Source organism: Peromyscus californicus, unplaced genomic scaffold, assembly GCF_007827085.1.
Source record: "Peromyscus californicus insignis strain IS unplaced genomic scaffold, ASM782708v3 Scaffold_8__1_contigs__length_139910024, whole genome shotgun sequence".
NCBI lineage: Eukaryota > Metazoa > Chordata > Mammalia > Rodentia > Cricetidae > Peromyscus > Peromyscus californicus.
In genome coordinates this window covers 41,085,811-41,094,019 of record NW_026294606.1, presented here as the reverse complement: position 1 = coordinate 41,094,019, position 8,209 = coordinate 41,085,811, and positions in this window count along the sequence as shown.

Here is an 8,209-nt window from a genome sequence, read left to right as displayed (position 1 = left end):
AGAACTTTTGGAACAAGAATTTAAAATGGATGGATGAGCTTTTCCAAATAGGATAAACCCAGGCACCAGATGCTGCATCATCCACAGGTGTGGGAATTCCTGCCCCCAGATCCCAAGGTTCCAGATAAAAGGCTGAATGCTATGTCGACATGGACACGGGCTCCATAAACATTTACTGTGCAATGGATCTGTCAGACACAAATACTACATCAGACAAGCTGAAAACAGAGTGGAAGACTGTCATTTGGATAAGAGATTATTAAAAGTCCCAGTCAGACATCAGCATGGCAGCAGTGTTGGTGGCCATGTCAGAGGAGCAGCAGGTGGCAGTTGACTTCAGGGTGAAAGCTCACCAGGAGGTAACTCCTTGATGGGTGGTGACTCTCAGATTAGGCAAGGCCCCGAGACCACAGACCTCAGAGTGTCTTTTGCTTCTGCTGTGCCTTTACATGTTTGCCCCTGCCATTGTCCTCTGGCACTTTTGGCATGGTGTGAATGGGTGTGGGGAGATCATCACTGCTTATAATGTAGTGTGTTTATCTCATGGAAACATCCTGTTCTGCTGGGCATTTTACCTGTGGATTATTATGAAGATAATTTCTTCCTAAGCTGTACTGCCTAATTGATAGTAATAATAATGTTAGTTTGTACAGAGTCTTGATGAATAAAAATAAATACAAGGAAGTGTGTCACACAGCTAGAACACATGAGTTTCTGTTGAGGAGCCATATAGACTGTGGCTTAGGTTAATGATTAAGAAAAACAATTGAGTCCCAGTTAGCACAGCTAACTTAAATTCTTTTAACTTTAATGTTGGGAGGTGTTTCAGAGTGCATCATAGCTGAAACAAAGCTTTGAAAATAACTTAAGCTAAACTAAGATGTTTTTGTCAAATAGCTTTGAGGTAAAAAAACCCAAGAAGATAATCTAAAGTTTTAGAAAGGCCCATAGTTGAATGCGGAACTCATTGAGGTCAGGGAACAAGAACAAAGTGGCCTAATTATTACTAGCTAATGCACATTTCTTGCTAGGATTGGTTGATGACCAAAGGTGATGATTAATTCCTTATACTCATTTCCGCCCTCAACCTCCTGATATAAGAAACCATTGATGAGTGGGTATGCAACCTAAAGATTTAAAGTAGAGCTGACTGATTCTTTTTCATATATAAAAGTCTAGGTTTGTGATTCCTTTAAAATTCCTTATAAGATTATCTTCCAAGATAAGTAATAAAGTAATTGACTTTGTAACTGCAAAATGCAGCCTGACAGTAAAAGACCTGACTGAGAAGAATACTTTGCTTGCTCACACAGTTAATCTATAACAAGTTGCTTGGGTATGAATGTATGTGGGTTCTTGGGATAATTTGTTTTTCACCTGTAATATGTAAAATGTTTAATCAGGTAAGGAATATGGAAAATATGCTGTTTTTACTGTTTGTTTTGTATTCATTGTAATCATTCACTTGAAAAACAGAATGTAACCACATTGTAATTTTTATATTGCCAGAAAGATTTTGCTGGGGTATATAAATTTTAAGAAAAGAATAGAGGTAAAATGGGATAGAAGGAAAACATCAAGAATGAGAATTAGAAGGAAAACATCAGCTGGGCTGTGGTGGCGGATGCCTTTAATCCCAGCACTCAGGAGGCAGAGCCAGGAGGATCTCTGTGAGTTTGAGGCCAGCCTGGTCTACAGAGCAAGATCCAGGACAGGCACCAAAACTACACAGAGAAACCCTGTCTCAAAAAGCAAAAAAAAAAAAGCCGGGCGGTGGTGGCGCACGCCTTTAATCCCAGCACTCGGGAGGCAGAGCCAGGCGGATCTCTGTGAGTTCGAGGCCAGCCTGGGCTACCAAGTGAATTCCAGGAAAGGCGCAAAGCTACACAGAGAAACCCTGTCTCGAAAAACCAAAAAAAAAAAAAAAAAAAAAAAAAAAAAGCAAAAAAAAAAAAAAAAAAAAAAAAAAAAAAAGAAAAGAAAAGAAAAACATGTCAGAAAGAGAGAAAATTTTTTAAAAAAAGAAGGAAAACATCAAGAATGAGAAAAGGAAATCACTAGGAAAATAAAGAATAGAAAATGCAAAAGAAGAATTAAGAAAAGGTCTGAAGGAAATTCACCATCAAGAGAGTGTGAGTGTCTTTTTCCCTAACTCCCTCAGATAGGAAAGCCTAGTACCCGCCAACACTGTGGATTTCCCTTTGAGCACTGTGCTGTTGGAGCCTGGCCCCCAGACAGCAATAGCTTCTTTATTAACCAATGACAGTTATACATGTTCACAGTGTACAGAAGGATCATCCCACACCTTTCCCCCCCTTTTGTCTAATTAAAAAGGAAGGTTTTAACCTTAACATAGTAAAACTGTATATAACAAAAATAGTTATCAAGTAAGAATTAAAATTATAATATCCAGTCCATTTTTATTTGGAAAAATTAGAGAAAATAATTATTTATCTTACCTTAGTGAATCTAAAGTTTTATATCTAATTTACCTTTTCATCATAACTAAGAAAAACTATAATTATAACTGTTTAGTCTTCAACTCCATCAAAGACCCCAGAAGGGTAAAATGTTACCAAATGATAGGCACATCAGACTTCCTAGATAGTCACCCAAAGTTTCTCTGTAATGTTGGAGCATCCAACTCTGGCCTACAGGCCTAGCATATCTGACAAACTTTCTGTGAAGAGGGAATTTTGAAGGACTGTCTTACCTTGTCTTGGCAAAGTTCAGCAGTCACCTTTCTTGTATCCTGCTGGTCCAGTTTAAACATTAACTGTCAGCAATTGAGGCAAGGGCAGTTTCTTTGCCCACATTGATAGCTTTTGCCATAAAGAAAATAAACTCCATACAGAGTTTCTTCAATTCCCACCATCTTCTCTGAAGTAGATTGGTGCTGCCAGGAGCAGACATGTCTCACTGTCATGAAAAGCCTTAGGTCATTAAACATATTAAATTCTATATTCTATAAATCTTTGACGTGTTTGAGGACCATTTATCTATCTAAATATATCTGTGTATGACTTTGAAAATATACCTAACGTGACTATAAGTTTGACTATTATGGATGACTATTAATCTGTATTTTAAATTATACATTACATTTTAAATGAGCTGCATAAACACAATATCTTAAACAAGAGTAGAAATATACATACGGTATAACAAAATTAACTTTATATTTGTATCAAGAAACCAAAATCCATACCAATGTAAAACACTTAAGATTAATAATTGTTTTTTGCATTAAAGTAGATTCAGTATTCTACCCTTTTATCATTTATCGTATCATTTCTATCTCCCCTCTTTTCTTTTCAGAAAGATCACAGAATCTAATCTCCTTTGTTCAGCTCTTTTCCTCACCATTACCAGTAACAACTTGTAAGCAATCCCCCTTAAATGATAATATACATCCATAACCCATTTTTTTTGGGGGGGGGAATGTGGGTGTAGTTCTCTAGACTACTTCCTGTTGGTTGGGGGTGCTGATCTTTGGGGGACTCTGAGAAAATTTAGGTTTATGGTCAAGTCCTGATTAGAGTATTCTGTGTGGCTGGATCATCTCAGTCAGCAGCCTTGAAGCTGTTTTGGATGCTGGATCACCTGAGCCATTTTTATTGGTGTCTGGTCCCCTTGCTCTGAAAATATGTAACATTTAAAGGTAACATTCATATCTGTATTAATAAAAGTACAGACTCTTCATTGTACACAAGTCAGCCAAAGATGATTTTTTGTTATATGTTTGAGCAGGTAAAATATACATCATGTGTCTTGTAGTTTTTTTTTTAAATTTTTATATTTTTTTAATGTGCATTAGTGTTTTGCCATGGGTTTTAGGTTCCCTGGAACTGACATTACAGACAGTTTTTTAAGCTGCCATGTGGGTGCTGGGAACTGAACTCAGGTCCATCTGGAAGAGCAGTCAGTGCTCTTAACCACTGAGCCATCTCTCCAGCTCTGTCTTGTAGTTCTTTTAGGTTTATTTTTTATGTCTATAGTCAAGATTTCAGGGGCTCTTAATCAATCAAACCTGATCATCTTTAACCTGGAATGAGTCCATAGCCTTTTATTTTCTGGGGAAATAAAAGCAGAATCTCTTTCCCAATGTAACATACCGTTTGACTTCCATTTTGAAGTCAAGGTATTTTTAAAATACGTAGGTTGATTTAATCCAGCAGCATCTATAATCAAATGTCTCTTGGCAGCTGTTGCTCCTTCCCCAGCAGGCGAACAATTCAAAGACAACAGAGTAACATACAGTATCCAGACTGTGTATTTCTCATCTTTACGTGGCTATTTTCTTTTATATTACTTTACTCTCATTTTAAGGGCTTTATCTTAAAACTATATTTTTCTTTTTCTATGGCTCTATTCTCTTTTTCTTTTCTCTCCCAAGCCTTTGTACATTTTTAATCACATTGTAACCCATTTTGAGGGTTTTTTTTTTCCATCTGAATCTCTTTACTGAGCATCTGTAGCCTTTTCTATCTGCATGAGCAAAAACAACAACAACAACAAAAAAAAAAAAACCAAAAAACAAAAACAAAAACACAAAAAACTGCTGTGTAACTTAGATCACGGCATGCTGGTGCTGGCTCCTCCCTCTTGGCTCCCTGAGAGTCTAGTTTCTTGGTGGAGGTGCAGAGGAATGTTCACTGCCTGCTCTGGGAGCCATGTTTACTACCCCATCTCCAAGAAGTTTCTGTGCCTAAACTGTCACTTAGCAGCGTCCCGAGCAGCACGTTTCCTGCGATCATGAACACCATGCAAGTGTTTGGCAGCTGGGCCTCTCAAAAGAGCTGACCATTTCTGTTGCTAGCATGGAGCCAGGAAGCCATCTCTTAAAGCAACAGTGCCGCTGCTCACCACCAGCAAACAGAGCCCACTGAAGAAAAAGTGGTTACCAAGAAGCTACGTCTGACTCCTTTTTTGTGTGTTTAGAATCCTTTCCCAAGCTCTCTCAGGTGTTATGTGGACGTAGTTGTGCCACGTGGGAACACCACATGTGGGCGGATGTTTCTTTCCCGCCTGACAGTTCCCAAATAGCTGACTCAGATGCTGAATATGAATTATAAATCCTCGGCCAATAGCTTAGGCTTGTCTCTAGCTAGCTATTAAAACTTAAATTAGCCCATTTCTATCAATCTCATGTGGCTCATGGCTTGTTACCTCATTTTTACACATCTTGCTCCCTCGGCGGCTGCCTGGTGTGTGTCTCTTTCTACCGCTCTTCATCCCAGTAGCCTCAGTTTGATTGTCCCACCTAACTATATCCTACCTTGCTATAGGCCAATCAACTCCTTTATTAACCAATGAGAGTAATACATATTCACAGTGTACAGATGGATTATTCCACAGCAAAGTTATTTAGCAAATACTCAAGGCATTCACAGTACTAGCGATGCTAACAGATGCACACACACATGCAACAGCTAACTAAAGAAAGTGTGAACAGGTGAAATTCCTCTTCCTTCTCTCCAGGAGTTAACTCGACTATTATCCAAACATCCAAGTTTCCGGATTTAACAGCGGCTATTCGTTCCCTCTCTTTAATTTACTAAAATTATGTTCGGCTGTTACAACTTAGCAAATAGGTGCTTCTCTTATAACCCTGGTTCTCAACCCATTGTGGCGGTGGTCACACTCTTTGTACAAATTGCATATGCACACAAAATTGGGCCTTCAATTACATGTAGGCCAGGAAATTTAGGCTAATAACTCCTACCTCACTATGTAACTTGGCTGGCCTGGAACTTGCTGTGTAGACCAGACTGGCCTCAAACTCAGAGATCCGCTTGCTTCTGCTTCCTGAGTGCTGGGATTAAAGACATGCATTACCTCATCCAGCCCTTCTCTTTCAGTTTCTGTCACAGGCTCCCACCATGTAGCCCAGGCTGTCCTGGAACCAGTTATGTAGAGGACAGTCTCAGACTGACAGTGCTCCTACCTTCACCTTCCCAGTAACAGGATTATAGGAACACTGTGCACCAGCTTGCCTTCTCCTGGTCCTTCCTTTTCTCTTTCTCCACCTCATTTTTTTCTTTAGACTGTTCCTGGGAGGATAGTCTGTCCCCACTAACCTTAAATTTGGAAAAGTCTACAGAAATATCATTGTAATATACAGGTGACTCCCTAATAAAATGACTCTGCTTTAACAACCACTTTTCAGCTCCTGATCATACTTGTATTTTTATCTTCAGACATACCTTGAGAGCAGAGAAAGCATGTAGTCAGGAAGGTATGTCATTACAGGATTTCCGTAGAGAAGCCTGCCCTGGTTTGCCCTTCATCACTTGATGAGTGTGCCCGATATCATGTCAAATACTAAGGGCTATGCTCTCCCAGACTTCGTGGGGTAGCATAGAAAACTGACCAGTGGCATGATGGGACAGTGGGGGCAGTGGGGCAGTGGGACAGTGGGGGCAGTGGGGCAGTGGGACAGTGGGGGCAGTGGGGCAATGGGGACAGTGGGACAGTGGGGACAGTGGGGGCAGTGGGGCAGTGGGACAGTGGGGACAGTGGGGGCAGTGGGGCAGTGGGATAGTGGGGGGAGTGGGGCAGTGGGGACAGTGGGGCAGTGGGACAGTGGGGACACTGGGGACAGTTGGGTAGTAGGGCAGTGGGGACAGTGGGGGCAGTGGGACAGTGGGGGCAGTGGGACAGTGGGGGCAGTGGGGACAGTGGGGGCAGTGGGGCAGTGGGACAGTGGGGTAGTGGGGGCAGTGGGATAGTGGGGGCAGTGGGGACAGTGGGGGAAGTGGGGACAGTGGGGACAGTGGGGACAGTGGGGGCAGTGGGCAGTGGGACAGTGGGGGCAGTGGGGCAGTGGGATAGTGGGGGGAGTGGGGCAGTGGGGACAGTGGGGCAGTGGGGCAGTGGGGCAGTGGGGGCAGTGGGTACAGTGGGACAGTGGGACAGTGGGGAGAGTGGGACAGTGGGGGCAGTGGGGCAGTGGGGTAGTGGGGCAGTGGGACAGTGGGGGCAGTGGGGCAGTGGGGCAGTGGGACAGTGGGGGCAGTGGGGCAGTGGGGACAGTGGGGCAGGGGGCAGTGGGGGCAGTGGGGCAGTGGGACAGTGGGGCAGTGGGACAGTGGGGGCAGTGGGACAGTGGGGCAGTGGGACAGTGGGGGCAGTGGGGACAGTGGGGCAGTGGGACAGTGGGGACAGTGGGGCAGTGGGGGCAGTGGGTACAGTGGGGCAGTGGGGCAGTGGGGGCAGTGGGACAGTGGAGCAGGGGGGCAGTGGGACAGTGGGGGCAGTGGGGCAGTGGGGATAGTGGGGACAGTGGGGGCAGTGCGACAGTGGGGGCAGTGGGGGCAGTGGGACAGTGGGGCAGTGGGGGCAGTGGGGGCAGTGGGGTAGTGGGGCAGTGGGGCAGTGGGGACAGTGGGGGCAGTTGGGACAGTGGGGACAGTGGGGCAGTGGGGTAGTGGGGCAGTGGGGACAGTTGGGCAGTGGGGCAGTGGGGACAGTGGGGCAGTGGGGACAGTGGGACAGTGGGGGCAGTGGGACAGTGGGGCAGTGGGGGCAGTGGGGGCAGTGGGGTAGTGGGGCAGTGGGGCAGTGGGGACAGTGGGGGCAGTTGGGACAGTGGGGACAGTGGGGCAGTGGGGTAGTGGGGCAGTGGGGTAGTGGGGCAGTGGGGACAGTTGGGCAGTGGGGCAGTGGGGACAGTGGGGACAGTGGGGGCAGTGGGGGCAGTGGGGGCAGTGGGATAGTGGGACAGTGGGGCAGTGGGGAGTGGGGAGTGGGGGCAGTGGGGACAGTGGGGACAGTGGGACAGTAGGGGCAGTGGGGGCAGTGGGGACAGTGGGGCAGTGGGGACAGTGGGGCAGTGGGGACAGTGGGGGCAGTGGGGGCAGTGGAGACAGTGGGGCAGTGGGGGCAGTAGGGCAGTGGGGAGTGGGGGCAGTGGGACAGTGGGGACAGTGGGACAGTGGGGGCAGTGGGACAGTTGGGCAGTGGGGCAGTGGGACAGTGGGGGCACTGGGGACAGTTGGGTAGTAGGGCAGTGGGGACAGTGGGGCAGTGGGGCAGTGGGGACAGTGGGGACAGTGGGGGCAGTGGGCAGTGGGGACAGTGGGGCAGTGGGGGCAGTAGGGCAGTGGGGAGTGGGGGCAGTGGGACAGTGGGGCAGTGGGGACAGTGGGACAGTGGGGACAGTGGGACAGTGGGGCAGTGGGGACAGTGGGGCAGTGGGGACAGTGGG